General features: G+C 33.7%; 6 non-coding genes across 6 annotated transcripts; all 6 read left to right on the top strand.

The window, feature by feature from the left end:
• Positions 1–437: 437 nt before the first annotated feature.
• Positions 438–2,432, top strand: LOC138914776 (small subunit ribosomal RNA). Its single transcript, XR_011420585.1, has one exon. It is a non-coding gene; the product is annotated as a small subunit ribosomal RNA (ribosomal RNA).
• Positions 2,433–3,055: 623 nt separating this feature from the next.
• On the top strand, positions 3,056–3,234 carry LOC138914787 (5.8S ribosomal RNA). Its single transcript, XR_011420596.1, has one exon. It is a non-coding gene; the product is annotated as a 5.8S ribosomal RNA (ribosomal RNA).
• Positions 3,235–3,632: 398 nt separating this feature from the next.
• Positions 3,633–7,589, top strand: LOC138914783 (large subunit ribosomal RNA). Its single transcript, XR_011420591.1, has one exon. It is a non-coding gene; the product is annotated as a large subunit ribosomal RNA (ribosomal RNA).
• A 4,994-nt stretch (positions 7,590–12,583) lies between these two features.
• Positions 12,584–14,578, top strand: LOC138914775 (small subunit ribosomal RNA). Its single transcript, XR_011420583.1, has one exon. It is a non-coding gene; the product is annotated as a small subunit ribosomal RNA (ribosomal RNA).
• A 623-nt stretch (positions 14,579–15,201) lies between these two features.
• LOC138914786 (5.8S ribosomal RNA) lies at positions 15,202–15,380 on the top strand. Its single transcript, XR_011420594.1, has one exon. It is a non-coding gene; the product is annotated as a 5.8S ribosomal RNA (ribosomal RNA).
• Positions 15,381–15,778: 398 nt separating this feature from the next.
• LOC138914780 (large subunit ribosomal RNA) lies at positions 15,779–19,735 on the top strand. Its single transcript, XR_011420589.1, has one exon. It is a non-coding gene; the product is annotated as a large subunit ribosomal RNA (ribosomal RNA).
• Positions 19,736–21,650: the final 1,915 nt, after the last annotated feature.

Genomic DNA, 21,650 nt, shown 5'->3' with positions numbered 1-21,650 from the left:
CAAAATGCAAATGATTTAACTCAATATTTATATTGGTTAAACAAAAATTGTACATGTGTGGATACAATAATTATGTATGTTGAACAAAAATGATATTTTAGAATGAAATATGTATATATAATATAATAAAAACTTATAGAAAGAACAATATATATTGAAAATTGTGTTATAAAAAAGTTGTACTTTTTCTTTAACATCAATTATAAACTTGTTATATTAGTGGCGAAACAAGTAAAAATTAAAGAACGTATACGAATGCCATATAAAAATGGCCGTATTCGAATTAAAATAGAATTATTTCACAAAGCAAAAAAAAAATATTGAATTAAAATCAATATTTAAGAAAAACCGAACATATAAAATGGAAATAAAATCTATTATATTTATATTACTAATTTCTATTCAAAAAATATGAATGAAATATGAACGAAAACATTATTCTGGTTGATCCTGCCAGTAGTTATATGCTTGTCTCAAAGATTAAGCCATGCATGTCTAAGTACACACGAATTAAAAGTGAAACCGCAAAAGGCTCATTATATCAGTTATGGTTCCTTAGATCGTTAACAGTTACTTGGATAACTGTGGTAATTCTAGAGCTAATACATGCAATTAAAACATGAACCTTATGGGACATGTGCTTTTATTAGGCTAAAACCAAGCGATCGCAAGATCGTTATATTGGTTGAACTCTAGATAACATGCAGATCGTATGGTCTTGTACCGACGACAGATCTTTCAAATGTCTGCCCTATCAACTTTTGATGGTAGTATCTAGGACTACCATGGTTGCAACGGGTAACGGGGAATCAGGGTTCGATTCCGGAGAGGGAGCCTGAGAAACGGCTACCACATCTAAGGAAGGCAGCAGGCGCGTAAATTACCCACTCCCAGCTCGGGGAGGTAGTGACGAAAAATAACAATACAGGACTCATATCCGAGGCCCTGTAATTGGAATGAGTACACTTTAAATCCTTTAACAAGGACCAATTGGAGGGCAAGTCTGGTGCCAGCAGCCGCGGTAATTCCAGCTCCAATAGCGTATATTAAAGTTGTTGCGGTTAAAACGTTCGTAGTTGAACTTGTGCTTCATACGGGTAGTACAACTTACAATTGTGGTTAGTACTATACCTTTATGTATGTAAGCGTATTACCGGTGGAGTTCTTATATGTGTTTAAATACTTGTATTTTTTCATATGTTCCTCCTATTTAAAAACCTGCATTAGTGCTCTTAAACGAGTGTTATTGTGGGCCGGTACAATTACTTTGAACAAATTAGAGTGCTTAAAGCAGGCTTCAAATGCCTGAATATTCTGTGCATGGGATAATGAAATAAGACCTCTGTTCTGCTTTCATTGGTTTTCAGATCAAGAGGTAATGATTAATAGAAGCAGTTTGGGGGCATTAGTATTACGACGCGAGAGGTGAAATTCTTGGACCGTCGTAAGACTAACTTAAGCGAAAGCATTTGCCAAAGATGTTTTCATTAATCAAGAACGAAAGTTAGAGGTTCGAAGGCGATCAGATACCGCCCTAGTTCTAACCATAAACGATGCCAGCTAGCAATTGGGTGTAGCTACTTTTATGGCTCTCTCAGTCGCTTCCCGGGAAACCAAAGCTTTTGGGCTCCGGGGGAAGTATGGTTGCAAAGCTGAAACTTAAAGGAATTGACGGAAGGGCACCACCAGGAGTGGAGCCTGCGGCTTAATTTGACTCAACACGGGAAAACTTACCAGGTCCGAACATAAGTGTGTAAGACAGATTGATAGCTCTTTCTCGAATCTATGGGTGGTGGTGCATGGCCGTTCTTAGTTCGTGGAGTGATTTGTCTGGTTAATTCCGATAACGAACGAGACTCAAATATATTAAATAGATATCTTCAGGATTATGGTGTTGAAGCTTATATAGCCTTCATTCATGGTGGCAGTAAAATGTTTATTGTGTTTGAATGTGTTTATATAAGTGGAGCCGTACCTGTTGGTTTGTCCCATTATAAGGACACTAGCTTCTTAAATGGACAAATTGCGTCTAGCAATAATGAGATTGAGCAATAACAGGTCTGTGATGCCCTTAGATGTCCTGGGCTGCACGCGCGCTACAATGAAAGTATCAACGTGTATTTCCTAGACCGAGAGGTCCGGGTAAACCGCTGAACCACTTTCATGCTTGGGATTGTGAACTGAAACTGTTCACATGAACTTGGAATTCCCAGTAAGTGTGAGTCATTAACTCGCATTGATTACGTCCCTGCCCTTTGTACACACCGCCCGTCGCTACTACCGATTGAATTATTTAGTGAGGTCTCCGGACGTGATCACTGTGACGCCTTGTGTGTTACGGTTGTTTCGCAAAAGTTGACCGAACTTGATTATTTAGAGGAAGTAAAAGTCGTAACAAGGTTTCCGTAGGTGAACCTGCGGAAGGATCATTATTGTATAATATCCTTACCGTTAATAAAAAAATTTGTTAATACAAATTTAATACAAATTACCAATATATATATATATATACATAATAATTATAATAATAATTATACCAAAAATATGATCTTAAAAGTAAAAGATCAAATAAATTTCGAACAAGCAAATCGAAATATTGTAATAATATAATATTATTACAAATAAATTAAATAGAAACAAACATAAAATTCGAACAAGCAAATCGAATTATTAATATAATAAAATATATTTTATATATTTATTATAAACTTTTGTGTGTATATGGACCATAATATACACGCGTTGCGAGATGTATTGGCCAACTAATTTGATGATGATCATACATTGGATAATGCAACAACCTAAAATATACAATGTTGTACCTGGTTTCAGGTTAATGTTTTATATAAAATTATCAATATATATTAACAAACAAATGCCATTACAAATAATACTTTGATATATATTGTTTATATAAAACTAAGACATTTCGCAGCATTTATTTTAGGTATATAAATACATTTATTGAAGGAATTGATATATGCCAGTAAAATGGTGTATTTTTAATTTCTTTCAATAAAAACATATTTGACCAAATTTAAAACCAATATTATAAAACTCTAAGCGGTGGATCACTCGGCTCATGGGTCGATGAAGAACGCAGCAAACTGTGCGTCATCGTGTGAACTGCAGGACACATGAACATCGACATTTTGAACGCATATCGCAGTCCATGCTGTTATGTACTTTAATTAATTTTATAGTGCTGCTTGGACTACATATGGTTGAGGGTTGTAAGACTATGCTAATTAAGTTGTTTATACAAATTTTATAATAAAATTTTATAAGCATATGGTATATTATTGGATAAAAATAATTTAATTATTTTATTCATAATATTAACAAATATATGAAAAACATTATCTCACAATAGTAATTAAACTTTGAGAAAAACGAAGAGGAATATTTTCTTTTTCAATCAAATAATACTGAGAAATGTCTAGCATAAAATATTATCTAGAATTGTCTCTTATTAATGATTTGAAATATGAAAAACGTTGACAATATTATTATTCTTCGTTAATTCGTTACAAATAAATGCCATTAATATATATATACGTCAGCTTTAAACGAATTTAATAAAATGTTTTATCATTATATATAAAGAATTAATTGCAAATAAAAGTTATATACAACCTCAACTCATATGGGACTACCCCCTGAATTTAAGCATATTAATTAGGGGAGGAAAAGAAACTAACAAGGATTTTCTTAGTAGCGGCGAGCGAAAAGAAATCAGTTCAGCACTAAGTCACTTTGTCTATATGGCAAATGTGAGATGCAGTGTATGGAGCGTCAATATTCTAGTATGAGAAATTAACGATTTAAGTCCTTCTTAAATGAGGCCATTTACCCATAGAGGGTGCCAGGCCCGTATAACGTTAATGATTACTAGATGATGTTTCCAAAGAGTCGTGTTGCTTGATAGTGCAGCACTAAGTGGGTGGTAAACTCCATCTAAAACTAAATATAACCATGAGACCGATAGTAAACAAGTACCGTGAGGGAAAGTTGAAAAGAACTCTGAATAGAGAGTTAAACAGTACGTGAAACTGCTTAGAGGTTAAGCCCGATGAACCTGAATATCCGTTATGGAAAATTCATCATTAAAATTGTAATATTTAAACAATATTATGATAATAGTGTGCATTTTTTCCATATAAGGACATTGTAATCTATTAGCATACCAAATTTATCATAAAATATAACTTATAGTTTATTCAAATTAAATTGCTTGCATTTTAACACAGAATAAATGTTATTAATTTGATAAAGTGCTGATAGATTTATATGAATACAGTGCGTTAATTTTTCGGAATTATATAATGGCATGATTATCATTGATTTTTGTGTTTATTATATGCACTTGTAGGATTAACAATGCGAAAGATTCAGGATACCTTCGGGACCCGTCTTGAAACACGGACCAAGGAGTCTAACATATGTGCAAGTTATTGGGATATAAACCTAATAGCGTAATTAACTTGACTAATAATGGGATTAGTTTTTTAACTATTTATAGCTAATTAACACAATCCCGGGGCGTTCTATATAGTTATGTATAATGATATTTATATTATTTATGCCTCTAACTGGAACGTACCTTGAGCATATATGCTGTGACCCGAAAGATGGTGAACTATACTTGATCAGGTTGAAGTCAGGGGAAACCCTGATGGAAGACCGAAACAGTTCTGACGTGCAAATCGATTGTCAGAATTGAGTATAGGGGCGAAAGACCAATCGAACCATCTAGTAGCTGGTTCCTTCCGAAGTTTCCCTCAGGATAGCTGGTGCATTTTAATATTATATAAAATAATCTTATCTGGTAAAGCGAATGATTAGAGGCCTTAGGGTCGAAACGATCTTAACCTATTCTCAAACTTTAAATGGGTAAGAACCTTAACTTTCTTGATATGAAGTTTAAGGTTATGATATAATGTGCCCAGTGGGCCACTTTTGGTAAGCAGAACTGGCGCTGTGGGATGAACCAAACGTAATGTTACGGTGCCCAAATTAACAACTCATGCAGATACCATGAAAGGCGTTGGTTGCTTAAAACAGCAGGACGGTGATCATGGAAGTCGAAATCCGCTAAGGAGTGTGTAACAACTCACCTGCCGAAGCAACTAGCCCTTAAAATGGATGGCGCTTAAGTTGTATACCTATACATTACCGCTAAAGTAGATGATTTATATTACTTGTGATATAAATTTTGAAACTTTAGTGAGTAGGAAGGTACAATGGTATGCGTAGAAGTGTTTGGCGTAAGCCTGCATGGAGCTGCCATTGGTACAGATCTTGGTGGTAGTAGCAAATAATCGAATGAGACCTTGGAGGACTGAAGTGGAGAAGGGTTTCGTGTGAACAGTGGTTGATCACGAGTTAGTCGGTCCTAAGTTCAAGGCGAAAGCCGAAAATTTTCAAGTAAAACCAAAAACGCAATATATACAAATCAAGCTAATATAATATACTTGAATAATTTTGAACGAAAGGGAATACGGTTCCAATTCCGTAACCTGTTGAGTATCCGTTTGTTATTAAATATGGGCCTCGTGCTCATCCTGGCAACAGGAACGACCATAAAGAAGCCGTCGAGAGATATCGGAAGAGTTTTCTTTTCTGTTTTATAGCCGTACTACCATGGAAGTCTTTCGCAGAGAGATATGGTAGATGGGCTAGAAGAGCATGACATATACTGTTGTGTCGATATTTTCTCCTCGGACCTTGAAAATTTATGGTGGGGACACGCAAACTTCTCAACAGGCCGTACCAATATCCGCAGCTGGTCTCCAAGGTGAAGAGTCTCTAGTCGATAGAATAATGTAGGTAAGGGAAGTCGGCAAATTAGATCCGTAACTTCGGGATAAGGATTGGCTCTGAAGATTGAGATAGTCGGGCTTGATTGGGAAACAATAACATGGTTTATGTGCTCGTTCTGGGTAAATAGAGTTTCTAGCATTTATGTTAGTTACTTGTTCCCCGGATAGTTAGTTACGTAGCCAATTGTGGAACTTTCTTGCTAAAATTTTTAAGAATACTAATTGGGTCAAACCAATTAGTTCTTATTAATTATAACGATTATCAATTAACAATCAATTCAGAACTGGCACGGACTTGGGGAATCCGACTGTCTAATTAAAACAAAGCATTGTGATGGCCCTAGCGGGTGTTGACACAATGTGATTTCTGCCCAGTGCTCTGAATGTCAAAGTGAAGAAATTCAAGTAAGCGCGGGTCAACGGCGGGAGTAACTATGACTCTCTTAAGGTAGCCAAATGCCTCGTCATCTAATTAGTGACGCGCATGAATGGATTAACGAGATTCCTACTGTCCCTATCTACTATCTAGCGAAACCACAGCCAAGGGAACGGGCTTGGAATAATTAGCGGGGAAAGAAGACCCTTTTGAGCTTGACTCTAATCTGGCAGTGTAAGGAGACATAAGAGGTGTAGAATAAGTGGGAGATATTAGACTTCGGTTTGGTATCGTCAATGAAATACCACTACTCTTATTGTTTCCTTACTTACTTGATTAAATGGAACGTGTATCATTTCCTAGCCATTATACGGATATATTTATTATATCTTATGGTATTGGGTTTTGATGCAAGCTTCTTGATCAAAGTATCACGAGTTTGTTATATAATCGCAAACAAATTCTTTAATAAAACGGTGCATTTATGTATTTTTGATTTGAAAATTTGGTATAACTCCAATTACTCAGGTATGATCCAATTCAAGGACATTGCCAGGTAGGGAGTTTGACTGGGGCGGTACATCTCTCAAATAATAACGGAGGTGTCCCAAGGCCAGCTCAGTGCGGACAGAAACCACACATAGAGCAAAAGGGCAAATGCTGACTTGATCTCGGTGTTCAGTACACACAGGGACAGCAAAAGCTCGGCCTATCGATCCTTTTGGTTTAAAGAGTTTTTAACAAGAGGTGTCAGAAAAGTTACCATAGGGATAACTGGCTTGTGGCGGCCAAGCGTTCATAGCGACGTCGCTTTTTGATCCTTCGATGTCGGCTCTTCCTATCATTGTGAAGCAAAATTCACCAAGCGTTGGATTGTTCACCCATGCAAGGGAACGTGAGCTGGGTTTAGACCGTCGTGAGACAGGTTAGTTTTACCCTACTAATGACAAAACGTTGTTGCGACAGCATTCCTGCGTAGTACGAGAGGAACCGCAGGTACGGACCAATGGCACAATACTTGTTCGAGCGAACAGTGGTATGACGCTACGTCCGTTGGATTATGCCTGAACGCCTCTAAGGTCGTATCCGTGCTGGACTGCAATGATAAATAAGGGGCAATTTGCATTGTATGGCTTCTAAACCATTTAAAGTTTATAATTTACTTTATAAACGACAATGGATGTGATGCCAATGTAATTTGTAACATAGTAAATTGGGAGGATCTTCGATCACCTGATGCCGCGCTAGTTACATATAAAAGCATTATTTAATACAATGACAAAGCCTAGAATCAATTGTAAACGACTTTTGTAACAGGCAAGGTGTTGTAAGTGGTTGAGCAGCTGCCATACTGCGATCCACTGAAGCTTATCCTTTGCTTGATGATTCGATAATAAACATAAATTTAATTGTGTTTATTTTGTTTGGCTTTTTTAAGTCAGAATATATATATATATATAAAATATATATATATAAAATAATAATTATATTTAAATAAATTTTATTTAAATATATTTAACAATGGTAGCCATATGTATCGTCATCCTATTAGTGACGCGTATAAAAATATTCTAAGTCCGAACATGCAAATAAGAGACATATGCAAGTATATGTACTTCTTAAGGTAGCCAACTGAATCGTCATCCTATTAGTGACGTGTATACAAATATTCTAAGTCCGAACATACAAGTAAGAGACATATGCAAGTATATGTACCTCTTAAGGTAGCCAACTGAATCGTCATCCTATTAGTGACGCGTATAAAAATATTCTAAGTCCGAACATTCAAATAAGAGACATATGCAAGTATATGTACCTCTTAAGGTAGCCAACTGAATCGTCATCCTATTAGTGACGCGTATAAAAATATTCTAAGTCCGAACATGCAAATAAGAGACATATGCAAGTATATGTACCTCTTAAGGTAGCCAACTGAATCGTCATCCTATTAGTGACGTGTATAAAAATATTCTAAGTCCGAACATACAAGTAAGAGACATATGCAAGTATATGTACCTCTTAAGGTAGCCAACTGAATCGTCATCCTATTAGTGACGTGTATAAAAATATTCTAAGTCCGAACATGCAAGTAAGAGACATATGCAAGTCAATGTTCCTCTTAAAATAGATGATTGAATCGTCATCCTATTAGTGACGTGTATAAAAATATTCCAAGTCCAAACATGAGTTATATGGATATGAAAATAATATTAAGTTCTAGTATGGATATGAAAAAAATGAGTTATATGGATATGGGAAAAATAACAAGTTCTAGTATGGATATGAAAAAAATGAGTTATGTGGATATGGGAAAAATAATAAGTTCTAGTATGGATATGAAAAAAAAATGAGTTATATGGATATGGAAAAGAATACAGAGTTCTAGTATGGATATGGAAAAATGAGTTATATGAATATGGGAAAAATGATAAGTTCTAGTATGGATATGAAAAAATATTGAGTTATATGGATATTAAAGAAATAATAAGTTCTAGTATGGATATGGAATAAAATGAGTTATATAGATATGGCAAAAAATTTAATGTTCTAGTATGGATATGAAAAAAATTAGTTATATGAATATGGGAAAATTTATAAGTTCTAGTATGGATATGGGAAAAATAATAAGTTCTAGTATGGATATAAAAAAATATTGAGTTATATGGATATTAAAGAAATAATAAGTTCTAGTATGGATATGGAAAAAAATTAGTTATATTGATATGCTAAATAATGAGTTATATGCATATGGGAAAAATACTAAGTTGTAGTATGGATATGGGAAGAATACTGAGTTCTAGTATGGATATGGGAAAAATAATCAGTTCTAGTATGGATATGAAAAAATATTGAGTTTTATGGATATTGAAGAGATAATAAGCTCTAGTATGGATATGGAAAAAATTAATTATATTGTAATAGTAAATAATAAGTTATATGGATATAGGAAGAAAATTAGGTTCTAGTATGGATATGAAAAAAATTAGTTCTATGGATATGGGAAAAATAAAAAGTTCTGGTATGGATATGGAAAAATATTAAGTTATATGGATATTAAGAAATAATAAGTTCTAGTATGGATTTGGAATAAAATGAGTTGTAGAGATATGGCAAAAATATAATGTTCTAGTATGGATATGAAAAAAATTAGTTATATGAATATGGGAAAATTTATAAGTTCTAGTATGGATATGGGAAAAAGAATAAGTTCTAGTATGGATATGAAAAAATATTGAGTTATATGAATATTAAAGAAATAATAAGTTCTAGTATGAATATGGAAAAATATTATTTATATTGATATGGTAAATAATGATTTATATGGATATGGGATAAATACTAAATTCTAGTGTGGATATGGATAATTATTTTGATATAGAAAAAAAAATAAGTTATATGGATATGGTGGCATCAGTACGAAATATGCCCAATTTACATACACCGGAGCCGCAGTACGATAAATACCCAATATTTAGACGTCGTGGCCAAAAACATATATAGGGAGGCAGTGCTCGCCGACCGGCCGTATTGTTCAAAATTTATGTTTATCATATTATTTTGGCAATGCTATATATAAATGATATCTTATACATATAATTCAATTATAGCGATATGGAAATACCATATTATATGTATAAAGAAAAAAAATGTATAATAAAATATACATTGACATACAAATATGGCTAGTTGTATGGATATGCCGTATTCATTATATGGATACGGCATATAGATTATATAAATATGACCAAAAAATATTTTATATTGATATGGCAAATAAAGAAATTACTTGAATATGGAAATAAAAGAAGTTATATTGATATGGAAGAAAATAATGAGTCATATAGATATGTTGGCATCAGTACGAAATATGCCCAATTTACATACACCGGGGCCGCAGTACGAAAAATACCCAATATTTAGACGTCGTGGCCAAAAACATATATAGGGAGGCAGTGCTCGCCGACCGGCCGTATTGTTCAAAATTTATGTTTATCATATTATTTTGGCAATGCTATATATAAATGATATCTTATACATATAATTCAATTATAGCGATATGGAAATACCATATTATATGTATAAAGAAAAAAAATGTATAATAAAATATACATTGACATACAAATATGGCTAGTTGTATGGATATGCCGTATTCATTATATGGATACGGCATATAGATTATATAAATATGACCAAAAAATATTTTATATTGATATGGCAAATAAAGAAATTACTTGAATATGGAAATAAAAGAAGTTATATTGATATGGAAGAAAATAATGAGTCATATAGATATGTTGGCATCAGTACGAAATATGCCCAATTTACATACACCGGGGCCGCAGTACGAAAAATACCCAATATTTAGACGTCGTGGCCAAAAACATATATAGGGAGGCAGTGCTCGCCGACCGGCCGTATTGTTCAAAATTTATGTTTATCATATTATTTTGGCAATGCTATATATAAATGATATCTTATACATATAATTCAATTATAGCGATATGGAAATACCATATTATATGTATAAAGAAAAAAAATGTATAATAAAATATACATTGACATACAAATATGGCTAGTTGTATGGATATGCCGTATTCATTATATGGATACGGCATATAGATTATATAAATATGACCAAAAAATATTTTATATTGATATGGCAAATAAAGAAATTACTTGAATATGGAAATAAAAGAAGTTATATTGATATGGAAGAAAATAATGAGTCATATAGATATGTTGGCATCAGTACGAAATATGCCCAATTTACATACACCGGGGCCGCAGTACGAAAAATACCCAATATTTAGACGTCGTGGCCAAAAACATATATAGGGAGGCAGTGCTCGCCGACCGGCCGTATTGTTCAAAATTTATGTTTATCATATTATTTTGGCAATGCTATATATAAATGATATCTTATACATATAATTCAATTATAGCGATATGGAAATACCATATTATATGTATAAAGAAAAAAAATGTATAATAAAATATACATTGACATACAAATATGGCTAGTTGTATGGATATGCCGTATTCATTATATGGATACGGCATATAGATTATATGGATATGACCAAAAAATAATTCATAAAGAAATTATATGAATATGGCAGAAATAATTGGTTATATTAATATGATCAAATAATACTTTATATAAAAAAGTGAATATCTTTGGTTGGGTGGCAAAGAGAATTAAATATGCCCGATATATAGACGTCGTGGCCAAAAACTACTATAGGGTGAAGTGCTTGTCTGTTGGTCTATATATATACATATAATATTTTATGCGTACACATTATTATTATAGATAGTTAATATCTATCGTATGGGTGGCAAACGGAATTAAATAATTTCGATATTTAGACGTCGTGGCCAAAAACTACTATAGGATGGTCAGTGGTTGTCCACCAATTAATTATTGAACAAACCATATGAATATCATATGCTGTTGTCAATATAATGTATATCAATAATAATAAAAAATAAGGATGGTACAGTAAGTAGTCCATCTACTATTGAACAAAATATATTATAATATATACTTTTGTTATCAATAGAACAACATATATTAAAATCAAAATATTATCCGTATAAATTTGTTTCTTAAATGAAATTAAGACTTGGCTACGCGGTTAATATTATAAACCCATGATAATAAGGTGAAACAGAGGTCAAGTTTCTATTATATATAGAATAACAAATTGTTTCCGACTTTTATCGTTAATCTTTGGTGGCAGGTATATATGATAATTTATATTAAATTATTATATCCCCTGTCGTTTGGGCACAGAGTATCGCTTGCCGGTACAATGTGTTTACAAAAAGCATTATAATAAAATATAATTGCAATATTAGTGATCAAAATAATTTCATATGCGCTCGGTTTTATATCATATATTACCAGAGAGTTATATGGAAAAGATAAATTTTAAATTTATCATCAAAATGCAAATGATTTAACTCAATATTTATATTGGTTAAACAAAAATTGTACATGTGTGGATACAATAATTATGTATGTTGAACAAAAATGATATTTTAGAATGAAATATGTATATATAATATAATAAAAACTTATAGAAAGAACAATATATATTGAAAATTGTGTTATAAAAAAGTTGTACTTTTTCTTTAACATCAATTATAAACTTGTTATATTAGTGGCGAAACAAGTAAAAATTAAAGAACGTATACGAATGCCATATAAAAATGGCCGTATTCGAATTAAAATAGAATTATTTCACAAAGCAAAAAAAAAATATTGAATTAAAATCAATATTTAAGAAAAACCGAACATATAAAATGGAAATAAAATCTATTATATTTATATTACTAATTTCTATTCAAAAAATATGAATGAAATATGAACGAAAACATTATTCTGGTTGATCCTGCCAGTAGTTATATGCTTGTCTCAAAGATTAAGCCATGCATGTCTAAGTACACACGAATTAAAAGTGAAACCGCAAAAGGCTCATTATATCAGTTATGGTTCCTTAGATCGTTAACAGTTACTTGGATAACTGTGGTAATTCTAGAGCTAATACATGCAATTAAAACATGAACCTTATGGGACATGTGCTTTTATTAGGCTAAAACCAAGCGATCGCAAGATCGTTATATTGGTTGAACTCTAGATAACATGCAGATCGTATGGTCTTGTACCGACGACAGATCTTTCAAATGTCTGCCCTATCAACTTTTGATGGTAGTATCTAGGACTACCATGGTTGCAACGGGTAACGGGGAATCAGGGTTCGATTCCGGAGAGGGAGCCTGAGAAACGGCTACCACATCTAAGGAAGGCAGCAGGCGCGTAAATTACCCACTCCCAGCTCGGGGAGGTAGTGACGAAAAATAACAATACAGGACTCATATCCGAGGCCCTGTAATTGGAATGAGTACACTTTAAATCCTTTAACAAGGACCAATTGGAGGGCAAGTCTGGTGCCAGCAGCCGCGGTAATTCCAGCTCCAATAGCGTATATTAAAGTTGTTGCGGTTAAAACGTTCGTAGTTGAACTTGTGCTTCATACGGGTAGTACAACTTACAATTGTGGTTAGTACTATACCTTTATGTATGTAAGCGTATTACCGGTGGAGTTCTTATATGTGTTTAAATACTTGTATTTTTTCATATGTTCCTCCTATTTAAAAACCTGCATTAGTGCTCTTAAACGAGTGTTATTGTGGGCCGGTACAATTACTTTGAACAAATTAGAGTGCTTAAAGCAGGCTTCAAATGCCTGAATATTCTGTGCATGGGATAATGAAATAAGACCTCTGTTCTGCTTTCATTGGTTTTCAGATCAAGAGGTAATGATTAATAGAAGCAGTTTGGGGGCATTAGTATTACGACGCGAGAGGTGAAATTCTTGGACCGTCGTAAGACTAACTTAAGCGAAAGCATTTGCCAAAGATGTTTTCATTAATCAAGAACGAAAGTTAGAGGTTCGAAGGCGATCAGATACCGCCCTAGTTCTAACCATAAACGATGCCAGCTAGCAATTGGGTGTAGCTACTTTTATGGCTCTCTCAGTCGCTTCCCGGGAAACCAAAGCTTTTGGGCTCCGGGGGAAGTATGGTTGCAAAGCTGAAACTTAAAGGAATTGACGGAAGGGCACCACCAGGAGTGGAGCCTGCGGCTTAATTTGACTCAACACGGGAAAACTTACCAGGTCCGAACATAAGTGTGTAAGACAGATTGATAGCTCTTTCTCGAATCTATGGGTGGTGGTGCATGGCCGTTCTTAGTTCGTGGAGTGATTTGTCTGGTTAATTCCGATAACGAACGAGACTCAAATATATTAAATAGATATCTTCAGGATTATGGTGTTGAAGCTTATATAGCCTTCATTCATGGTGGCAGTAAAATGTTTATTGTGTTTGAATGTGTTTATATAAGTGGAGCCGTACCTGTTGGTTTGTCCCATTATAAGGACACTAGCTTCTTAAATGGACAAATTGCGTCTAGCAATAATGAGATTGAGCAATAACAGGTCTGTGATGCCCTTAGATGTCCTGGGCTGCACGCGCGCTACAATGAAAGTATCAACGTGTATTTCCTAGACCGAGAGGTCCGGGTAAACCGCTGAACCACTTTCATGCTTGGGATTGTGAACTGAAACTGTTCACATGAACTTGGAATTCCCAGTAAGTGTGAGTCATTAACTCGCATTGATTACGTCCCTGCCCTTTGTACACACCGCCCGTCGCTACTACCGATTGAATTATTTAGTGAGGTCTCCGGACGTGATCACTGTGACGCCTTGTGTGTTACGGTTGTTTCGCAAAAGTTGACCGAACTTGATTATTTAGAGGAAGTAAAAGTCGTAACAAGGTTTCCGTAGGTGAACCTGCGGAAGGATCATTATTGTATAATATCCTTACCGTTAATAAAAAAATTTGTTAATACAAATTTAATACAAATTACCAATATATATATATATATACATAATAATTATAATAATAATTATACCAAAAATATGATCTTAAAAGTAAAAGATCAAATAAATTTCGAACAAGCAAATCGAAATATTGTAATAATATAATATTATTACAAATAAATTAAATAGAAACAAACATAAAATTCGAACAAGCAAATCGAATTATTAATATAATAAAATATATTTTATATATTTATTATAAACTTTTGTGTGTATATGGACCATAATATACACGCGTTGCGAGATGTATTGGCCAACTAATTTGATGATGATCATACATTGGATAATGCAACAACCTAAAATATACAATGTTGTACCTGGTTTCAGGTTAATGTTTTATATAAAATTATCAATATATATTAACAAACAAATGCCATTACAAATAATACTTTGATATATATTGTTTATATAAAACTAAGACATTTCGCAGCATTTATTTTAGGTATATAAATACATTTATTGAAGGAATTGATATATGCCAGTAAAATGGTGTATTTTTAATTTCTTTCAATAAAAACATATTTGACCAAATTTAAAACCAATATTATAAAACTCTAAGCGGTGGATCACTCGGCTCATGGGTCGATGAAGAACGCAGCAAACTGTGCGTCATCGTGTGAACTGCAGGACACATGAACATCGACATTTTGAACGCATATCGCAGTCCATGCTGTTATGTACTTTAATTAATTTTATAGTGCTGCTTGGACTACATATGGTTGAGGGTTGTAAGACTATGCTAATTAAGTTGTTTATACAAATTTTATAATAAAATTTTATAAGCATATGGTATATTATTGGATAAAAATAATTTAATTATTTTATTCATAATATTAACAAATATATGAAAAACATTATCTCACAATAGTAATTAAACTTTGAGAAAAACGAAGAGGAATATTTTCTTTTTCAATCAAATAATACTGAGAAATGTCTAGCATAAAATATTATCTAGAATTGTCTCTTATTAATGATTTGAAATATGAAAAACGTTGACAATATTATTATTCTTCGTTAATTCGTTACAAATAAATGCCATTAATATATATATACGTCAGCTTTAAACGAATTTAATAAAATGTTTTATCATTATATATAAAGAATTAATTGCAAATAAAAGTTATATACAACCTCAACTCATATGGGACTACCCCCTGAATTTAAGCATATTAATTAGGGGAGGAAAAGAAACTAACAAGGATTTTCTTAGTAGCGGCGAGCGAAAAGAAATCAGTTCAGCACTAAGTCACTTTGTCTATATGGCAAATGTGAGATGCAGTGTATGGAGCGTCAATATTCTAGTATGAGAAATTAACGATTTAAGTCCTTCTTAAATGAGGCCATTTACCCATAGAGGGTGCCAGGCCCGTATAACGTTAATGATTACTAGATGATGTTTCCAAAGAGTCGTGTTGCTTGATAGTGCAGCACTAAGTGGGTGGTAAACTCCATCTAAAACTAAATATAACCATGAGACCGATAGTAAACAAGTACCGTGAGGGAAAGTTGAAAAGAACTCTGAATAGAGAGTTAAACAGTACGTGAAACTGCTTAGAGGTTAAGCCCGATGAACCTGAATATCCGTTATGGAAAATTCATCATTAAAATTGTAATATTTAAACAATATTATGATAATAGTGTGCATTTTTTCCATATAAGGACATTGTAATCTATTAGCATACCAAATTTATCATAAAATATAACTTATAGTTTATTCAAATTAAATTGCTTGCATTTTAACACAGAATAAATGTTATTAATTTGATAAAGTGCTGATAGATTTATATGAATACAGTGCGTTAATTTTTCGGAATTATATAATGGCATGATTATCATTGATTTTTGTGTTTATTATATGCACTTGTAGGATTAACAATGCGAAAGATTCAGGATACCTTCGGGACCCGTCTTGAAACACGGACCAAGGAGTCTAACATATGTGCAAGTTATTGGGATATAAACCTAATAGCGTAATTAACTTGACTAATAATGGGATTAGTTTTTTAACTATTTATAGCTAATTAACACAATCCCGGGGCGTTCTATATAGTTATGTATAATGATATTTATATTATTTATGCCTCTAACTGGAACGTACCTTGAGCATATATGCTGTGACCCGAAAGATGGTGAACTATACTTGATCAGGTTGAAGTCAGGGGAAACCCTGATGGAAGACCGAAACAGTTCTGACGTGCAAATCGATTGTCAGAATTGAGTATAGGGGCGAAAGACCAATCGAACCATCTAGTAGCTGGTTCCTTCCGAAGTTTCCCTCAGGATAGCTGGTGCATTTTAATATTATATAAAATAATCTTATCTGGTAAAGCGAATGATTAGAGGCCTTAGGGTCGAAACGATCTTAACCTATTCTCAAACTTTAAATGGGTAAGAACCTTAACTTTCTTGATATGAAGTTTAAGGTTATGATATAATGTGCCCAGTGGGCCACTTTTGGTAAGCAGAACTGGCGCTGTGGGATGAACCAAACGTAATGTTACGGTGCCCAAATTAACAACTCATGCAGATACCATGAAAGGCGTTGGTTGCTTAAAACAGCAGGACGGTGATCATGGAAGTCGAAATCCGCTAAGGAGTGTGTAACAACTCACCTGCCGAAGCAACTAGCCCTTAAAATGGATGGCGCTTAAGTTGTATACCTATACATTACCGCTAAAGTAGATGATTTATATTACTTGTGATATAAATTTTGAAACTTTAGTGAGTAGGAAGGTACAATGGTATGCGTAGAAGTGTTTGGCGTAAGCCTGCATGGAGCTGCCATTGGTACAGATCTTGGTGGTAGTAGCAAATAATCGAATGAGACCTTGGAGGACTGAAGTGGAGAAGGGTTTCGTGTGAACAGTGGTTGATCACGAGTTAGTCGGTCCTAAGTTCAAGGCGAAAGCCGAAAATTTTCAAGTAAAACCAAAAACGCAATATATACAAATCAAGCTAATATAATATACTTGAATAATTTTGAACGAAAGGGAATACGGTTCCAATTCCGTAACCTGTTGAGTATCCGTTTGTTATTAAATATGGGCCTCGTGCTCATCCTGGCAACAGGAACGACCATAAAGAAGCCGTCGAGAGATATCGGAAGAGTTTTCTTTTCTGTTTTATAGCCGTACTACCATGGAAGTCTTTCGCAGAGAGATATGGTAGATGGGCTAGAAGAGCATGACATATACTGTTGTGTCGATATTTTCTCCTCGGACCTTGAAAATTTATGGTGGGGACACGCAAACTTCTCAACAGGCCGTACCAATATCCGCAGCTGGTCTCCAAGGTGAAGAGTCTCTAGTCGATAGAATAATGTAGGTAAGGGAAGTCGGCAAATTAGATCCGTAACTTCGGGATAAGGATTGGCTCTGAAGATTGAGATAGTCGGGCTTGATTGGGAAACAATAACATGGTTTATGTGCTCGTTCTGGGTAAATAGAGTTTCTAGCATTTATGTTAGTTACTTGTTCCCCGGATAGTTAGTTACGTAGCCAATTGTGGAACTTTCTTGCTAAAATTTTTAAGAATACTAATTGGGTCAAACCAATTAGTTCTTATTAATTATAACGATTATCAATTAACAATCAATTCAGAACTGGCACGGACTTGGGGAATCCGACTGTCTAATTAAAACAAAGCATTGTGATGGCCCTAGCGGGTGTTGACACAATGTGATTTCTGCCCAGTGCTCTGAATGTCAAAGTGAAGAAATTCAAGTAAGCGCGGGTCAACGGCGGGAGTAACTATGACTCTCTTAAGGTAGCCAAATGCCTCGTCATCTAATTAGTGACGCGCATGAATGGATTAACGAGATTCCTACTGTCCCTATCTACTATCTAGCGAAACCACAGCCAAGGGAACGGGCTTGGAATAATTAGCGGGGAAAGAAGACCCTTTTGAGCTTGACTCTAATCTGGCAGTGTAAGGAGACATAAGAGGTGTAGAATAAGTGGGAGATATTAGACTTCGGTTTGGTATCGTCAATGAAATACCACTACTCTTATTGTTTCCTTACTTACTTGATTAAATGGAACGTGTATCATTTCCTAGCCATTATACGGATATATTTATTATATCTTATGGTATTGGGTTTTGATGCAAGCTTCTTGATCAAAGTATCACGAGTTTGTTATATAATCGCAAACAAATTCTTTAATAAAACGGTGCATTTATGTATTTTTGATTTGAAAATTTGGTATAACTCCAATTACTCAGGTATGATCCAATTCAAGGACATTGCCAGGTAGGGAGTTTGACTGGGGCGGTACATCTCTCAAATAATAACGGAGGTGTCCCAAGGCCAGCTCAGTGCGGACAGAAACCACACATAGAGCAAAAGGGCAAATGCTGACTTGATCTCGGTGTTCAGTACACACAGGGACAGCAAAAGCTCGGCCTATCGATCCTTTTGGTTTAAAGAGTTTTTAACAAGAGGTGTCAGAAAAGTTACCATAGGGATAACTGGCTTGTGGCGGCCAAGCGTTCATAGCGACGTCGCTTTTTGATCCTTCGATGTCGGCTCTTCCTATCATTGTGAAGCAAAATTCACCAAGCGTTGGATTGTTCACCCATGCAAGGGAACGTGAGCTGGGTTTAGACCGTCGTGAGACAGGTTAGTTTTACCCTACTAATGACAAAACGTTGTTGCGACAGCATTCCTGCGTAGTACGAGAGGAACCGCAGGTACGGACCAATGGCACAATACTTGTTCGAGCGAACAGTGGTATGACGCTACGTCCGTTGGATTATGCCTGAACGCCTCTAAGGTCGTATCCGTGCTGGACTGCAATGATAAATAAGGGGCAATTTGCATTGTATGGCTTCTAAACCATTTAAAGTTTATAATTTACTTTATAAACGACAATGGATGTGATGCCAATGTAATTTGTAACATAGTAAATTGGGAGGATCTTCGATCACCTGATGCCGCGCTAGTTACATATAAAAGCATTATTTAATACAATGACAAAGCCTAGAATCAATTGTAAACGACTTTTGTAACAGGCAAGGTGTTGTAAGTGGTTGAGCAGCTGCCATACTGCGATCCACTGAAGCTTATCCTTTGCTTGATGATTCGATAATAAACATAAATTTAATTGTGTTTATTTTGTTTGGCTTTTTTAAGTCAGATATATATATATATATAAAATATATATATATAAAATAATAATTATATTTAAATAAATTTTATTTAAATATATTTAACAATGGTAGCCATATGTATCGTCATCCTATTAGTGACGCGTATAAAAATATTCTAAGTCCGAACATGCAAATAAGAGACATATGCAAGTATATGTACTTCTTAAGGTAGCCAACTGAATCGTCATCCTATTAGTGACGTGTATACAAATATTCTAAGTCCGAACATACAAGTAAGAGACATATGCAAGTATATGTACCTCTTAAGGTAGCCAACTGAATCGTCATCCTATTAGTGACGTGTATAAAAATATTCTAAGTCCGAACATACAAGTAAGAGACATATGCAAGTATATGTACCTCTTAAGGTAGCCAACTGAATCGTCATCCTATTAGTGACGCGTATAAAAATATTCTAAGTCCGAACATACAAGTAAGAGACATATGCAAGTATATGTACCTCTTAAGGTAGCCAACTGAATCGTCATCCTATTAGTGACGCGTATAAAAATATTCTAAGTCCGAACATGCAAATAAGAGACATATGCAAGTATATGTACCTCTTAAGGTAGCCAACTGAATCGTCATCCTATTAGTGACGTGTATAAAAATATTCTAAGTCCGAACATACAAGTAAGAGACATATGCAAGTATATGTACCTCTTAAGGTAGCCAACTGAATCGTCATCCTATTAGTGACGTGTATAAAAATATTCTAAGTCCGAACATGCAAGTAAGAGACATATGCAAGTAATGTTCCTCTTAAAATAGATGATTGAATCGTCATCCTATTAGTGACGTGTATAAAAATATTCCAAGTCCAAACATGAGTTATATGGATATGAAAATAATATTAAGTTCTAGTATGGATATGAAAAAAATGAGTTATATGGATATGGGAAAAATAACAAGTTCTAGTATGGATATGAAAAAAATGAGTTATGTGGATATGGGAAAAATAATAATTTCTAGTATGGATATGAAAAAAAAATGAGTTATATGGATATGGAAAAGAATACAGAGTTCTAGTATGGATATGGAAAAATGAGTTATATGAATATGGGAAAAATGATAAGTTCTAGTATGGATATGAAAAAATATTGAGTTATATGGATATTAAAGAAATAATAAGTTCTAGTATGGATATGGAATAAAATGAGTTATATAGATATGGCAAAAAATTTAATGTTCTAGTATGGATATGAAAAAAATTAGTTATATGAATATGGGAAAATTTATAAGTTCTAGTATGGATATGGGAAAAATAATAAGTTCTAGTATGGATATAAAAAAATATTGAGTTATATGGATATTAAAGAAATAATAAGTTCTAGTATGGATATGGAAAAAAATTAGTTATATTGATATGCTAAATAATGAGTTATATGCATATGGGAAAAATACTAAGTTGTAGTATGGATATGGGAAGAATACTGAGTTCTAGTATGGATATGGGAAAAATAATCAGTTCTAGTATGGATATGAAAAAATATTGAGTTTTATGGATATTGAAGAGATAATAAGCTCTAGTATGGATATGGAAAAAATTAATTATATTGTAATAGTAAATAATAAGTTATATGGATATAGGAAGAAAATTAGGTTCTAGTATGGATATGAAAAAAATTAGTTCTATGGATATGGGAAAAATAAAAAGTTCTGGTATGGATATGGAAAAATATTAAGTTATATGGATATTTAAGAAATAATAAGTTCTAGTATGGATATGGAATAAAATGAGTTGTAGAGATATGGCAAAAATATAATGTTCTAGTATGGATATGAAAAAAATTAGTTATATGAATATGGGAAAATTTATAAGTTCTAGTATGGATATGGGAAAAAGAATAA

The sequence above is a fragment of the Drosophila takahashii genome, unplaced genomic scaffold (genome assembly GCF_030179915.1).
Source record: "Drosophila takahashii strain IR98-3 E-12201 unplaced genomic scaffold, DtakHiC1v2 scaffold_95, whole genome shotgun sequence".
NCBI lineage: Eukaryota > Metazoa > Arthropoda > Insecta > Diptera > Drosophilidae > Drosophila > Drosophila takahashii.
The sequence above is the reverse complement of the archived record's forward strand: the minus strand, read 5'-3'. Positions and strand labels throughout refer to the sequence as shown.